Source organism: Zingiber officinale, chromosome 2A (assembly GCF_018446385.1).
Source record: "Zingiber officinale cultivar Zhangliang chromosome 2A, Zo_v1.1, whole genome shotgun sequence".
Taxonomy (NCBI): domain Eukaryota; kingdom Viridiplantae; phylum Streptophyta; class Magnoliopsida; order Zingiberales; family Zingiberaceae; genus Zingiber; species Zingiber officinale.
Window position 1 is genome coordinate 59422875 of NC_055988.1, and position 4503 is coordinate 59427377.

Sequence of the window (4503 nt, forward strand, 5' to 3'; positions counted from 1 at the left end):
GACGCCCCTTAGGATCAAAACCACCTGCTTCGATCCTAAGCAAAATCGCAGTATAAATCGTTCCATTCTGCCTCCTCGTCCGATCCTCTCTTCTTCCTCCTCCTCCTTCCTCTCTTCGCTCTTCCCGGCTAAGGTAGGGGCCAACAAGATCCGAACAGCTAGAGGACGCCCACGACCACCATGGCACGGTTGGTCGGCAACATGAGGGAATCCGAAGGAAGAGAGAACAACACCGAGATCTCAGATCTTGTGTAAAGGGGTCTCCTTCTTCTGAAGCAGAGAGATTGAGTGCAGTACAAGAATAACAAAGTATGTCTGCCTGTTAAAACCCTAAAATTGCAGGCATAAAGGCTCTCCGTGCTTCATTATCTCCTTCTCGGCCTCTTCGCTCACTGGGTACACAGTCAAAACCTCTCGTTTCCTCTTTTCATTCTTCTTAATCGTCTGATTACCTCTCTATAAAGCGCCGAAGCCTTTTCTTTTCCCTCGACTTTCTCCTTCTCGCGACTTCGGACTTCACGCGACTGAGACTGGCGATTTCTTCTTCTCTAGGTGGCGCCGGCGAAGAGCGGACCTTGGAGCGTTGAGAGGAAGAGAGGTTAGTTACAGCCGAACCTTCTTTCTCCCCGATCCCTTCCTCCCTTCTCTGATCTCGGTGAACAACGGCGACGGATCTCGATCGGTGGATTTCGCCGGCTGTCGGGAGGGAACCAAGGGCATCGGCGTTGGATCAGGCCAGCATCGATTGTTTGGAGGAGGTAACAACCATTGTTCCTTCCCGATCTCTGTCCCTGTTCGTCGGCAAGAACAAGTCGTTGCCCTAACTTCGATCTTGGAGGTAAGGGTTTGGTTTTGGTTGTGAATTCGAACCTTGATCCTTTCTAGTGTTGATTCAGGTGGTTCTTTCTGGGAAGCAGAGACTGGTATTTTGGTCCCGGCCACCACAGCTCTGTTGGATCGATCTCTTCTTCGTATCAGTGATCGTCTCCGGTGATTGAAGGGTGCAGAGGTAATGAGGTCGATCTGTTGTTGTTGTTAACAGGTTGTTTTGATGACTTCTTGTTATTCTTTCTTCTTGATCCGGCTAGTGAAGATGCACTATGTAATGTTCTGTTTGTAGGGGATTGAGGTACGGTTTAGTTCTTGTTCCTTACCCTTGTGCGATCATTAGTTGCAGTAGATGTTACCTAATGAATCCTGTGTGTTTTGAGCTGGATCCACGGCAGAGTCAATAAGAATTTGTTTGTTCTGGTGTTGGAGGTTAAGGGTATGATGTGTTACTAGTTAACAAGGATAAGAGTTGTTATATTGGGTAATTGAATGTTGTAAATAAAGATTAACCTGAATCTGAAATGGTTTCAGTGACATTTAGGTTTCATGTTAGGTGATTATGGAAGATTGTAACCTTGAAGATCTAATGGGAATTTAGATATTGGATGGTTTAGGTTAGAATATAAATTTAATATGGTTATGTTAAAAGAAGGGAGTCGTACCTATGGTTAGCGTTTCTTTTGTATGTTCATTTCCTCCAGGTTTTTGTAATTTAATTTCCACCCTCTAGGGTTTTTTTTTAATTCAGTTTTCGATGCCTAATTCCACCCTGCTTCTTTCTGACATACATTTACACATTGTTTCAGAGGATGCGATGTGCTTATTTTAGATACTGGATTGGGAAGTGCAGAGAATCAAGCAAGGGTCAAGGAGTTGCTTCATGTGGAGGAATCAAAACTAGAGGAGGATGAGGGTAAGTGTTTTTACTCATAATATTATTTTAGTTTATGTTCAGATCAGTTGGCACTCGATTCTGTGCTTTAGGAAATACCACTCCAGCAGTGAGATGGGTTCGAGATGATAAATATGATTGCATCCGATTAAAGCATTGCAAGGTGAGCTATATTCACTGTGTATCCCCCCTTCAGAGTACATATGTATCTGTATAGTAATTAATTTCAATATAGGCACATCAAATTACCTTAATTGTTTCTGGACATAGACTTAATCCTTTGGATTACTTTATTTTAATTGGTAGAGTATTTGCCACTACCTTTCTATTATTCATTCTTTTGCTTTGCAGGTTGTGACAAAAATTGATTGGCATCGGAAAGGAGACTATTTCACTACTGTCGTTCCTAGTGATATCCTAATTATGAATTTTAGTTGTACTTATTTTTAGTCATTCCTAGTGCCTATTTTATATCTCAGTTTTGTTTCTTTCTTTTTTCTAATACACACTGACAAATTGGAAATATATAAAAATCATGACATTATACCTAGTTACCTAGCCTTTGAGGCTGGAATCAGGATGAAACCTAAAGTGCCCTGAAAAGTTTAGGCATACCAAATTCTCTCAGTTTAATGACAGAGGTCAGTTGTGTTGCAAACTTTGTTATTTTCCTTGTTTTTCATTTACCGCGTCTAGATTAAGAAACTATGGCTTTCTAACTCAAATAAAAATTGCAATTCCTGCCTATCTTAGACCTAACATTAACTTATTAATTGAACAGGTGTTTTAGATTGTAAATTTCATCCGAGGCAGCCATGGCTATTCACAGCTGGAGCAGATTCTGTCATTAAACTGTATTGCCACTAATGATAGATTCTCCAGGAAACTTTGAAGAATCTCCTCGAGTCAAGATACGTGAGTACTTGCTGATCCTACATGACTACGGTAGCAAGTTCATGTTCTTTGCTTGATAATTTATTCTTTTTTGACCAATTCATTTCCGCAAACCCCTTACCTGTAAGCACCAACTAGTATCCTTATTGTCAAGAATTAATTTTATCAACGACTTATAAGTTTGGTATGCATATTTCTTATGATGTTGAACCTTGACTTTGAGACACATGATGGCTTTGTTTTATTTTTTTTGTTGAATTTTCTATCCTGTAAGTTTCAACTCCACTAGTATCATGTTTCCATAGATGATGCTGTCTTAGATGTTGGAGTCGTGACTCATTCTTTATACTGATGTTTCTGTGTGGAATTTTCCCAGTTGTCCTGTTCATTGTTTGATGTTTCTGTGTGTGTTGTAGCTGAATTTGGTTGTAGCTTCTGCAAGCTTTCTTCACTTTCTTCCCTCCACTATCTGTTAACAAGTTTGATCTTTACAATTCAGTTATAAGAACAAACAATATGACCAAAGGTTGACAGCTTTGCTTCATCCTTTTTACATTTCAGTATGTGGATGAAAGCAAATATGTACTGATGTACCTAAATGGATTTACAAAAATATCTTTGAAATGTTTTGTCATACAGATATGGCATCTAGTATAATTTTTTCCAACTTGATTGTTGCATTATCATATAATGAGATTAGGTGCACAGCTTGCAGTCAGTTTATTGTTTTTGCTAAAGATCATTGCTAGTAGGCCGACAAAAGACAGGTCTAAAATGAAGCCTAAGAAAACATGCTTAAGATGATATTTTAAGATTTTCTAAACATTGGATCGTTGCGGAAGGTTGTGATTGGCACGGCAAGTGTTCTAAAATGAAGCCAAAGAAAATGGGGGAGAAAATAAGGTTCGGCTTGAGGAATTTATGCAATAAAGCAGTTTTATATTTGATTCCTTCTTTAATTATATTGCGTGTGTTCCTAAGCTGCAACCTATTAATAATTTTAGTTTTATAATGTTCTTTGCCACTACCTTTCTATTATTCATTCTTTTGCTTTGCAGGTTGTGACAAAAATTGATTGGCATCGGAAAGGAGACTATTTCACTACTGTCGTTCCTAGTGATATCCTAATTATGAATTTTAGTTGTACTTATTTTTAGTCATTCCTAGTGCCTATTTTATTCCTAGTCACCTTATTTCAATGACAAGAACAAGGGTTCTCATGGCCAATATGTGTCTATTAATGGGATTTTCAATGTCTTGCTTACCACGCTAATCCTACTTCTGATTGGATTTGCAGCTTCAAGATATCAAACTCTACACCTTCTATATGGAGCTAGATTTGCAAAAGCCATATCCAACTCGAGGAAGTGACTTATTGACATGGGAGGTAGGTGTACCTCTTTAGTTCCGCTTTTAACCAAATATCCCTATAAAGATTCATTTGTGTGCTCTTAACATATCTATTCCTACAACGTTGTTATCTAGGATTAGCATTTATTTTGTTAAATGTGATTTATGCACCTATAATTATTCTGGTGAAGTTAGCATTCTATTAAACTAGATTATGACCTTTGCAGAGAACTTATTGGTAACCAAGGACTTTATGAAGATAGCAAATTTTGGCCTTGCTCGTGAAGTTCATTCGAAGCCACCATTCACAGAATAGGTTTCAACACGCTGGTAAGCATGTTTATGACAAGCACTTGTGATCTTATATTTTTTATTTGATACATGTACACATTTGTTTTAGTTATTTGACATATGGTGGATTTATGTGTTTTTACAGTTTATAAATCTCAAGTACTCTAGAGTTGAAATTGATGAAGTGCAGTTCGAGTGGGCTGAATGCATGCTAGCTTACATTTGAAGTGTGGTTCTACCTTGAT

General features: G+C 38.4%; 1 long non-coding RNA gene across 4 annotated transcripts; it reads left to right on the forward strand.

Moving 5' to 3' along the window:
* Positions 1–571: 571 nt before the first annotated feature.
* LOC122041137 lies at positions 572–4301 on the forward strand. Of its 4 annotated transcripts, none has more exons than XR_006128866.1 (8): positions 572–598; positions 897–1009; positions 1638–1744; positions 1816–1886; positions 2075–2364; positions 2505–2638; positions 3676–4004; positions 4195–4300. It is a non-coding gene; the product is annotated as an uncharacterized LOC122041137 (long non-coding RNA). The 4 variants fall into 4 exon arrangements; XR_006128865.1 differs by lacking the exon at positions 572–598 and adding an exon at positions 631–758; XR_006128867.1 differs by lacking the exon at positions 572–598 and adding an exon at positions 631–758 and having other exon boundaries at positions 3915–4004; positions 4195–4220.
* Positions 4302–4503: the final 202 nt, after the last annotated feature.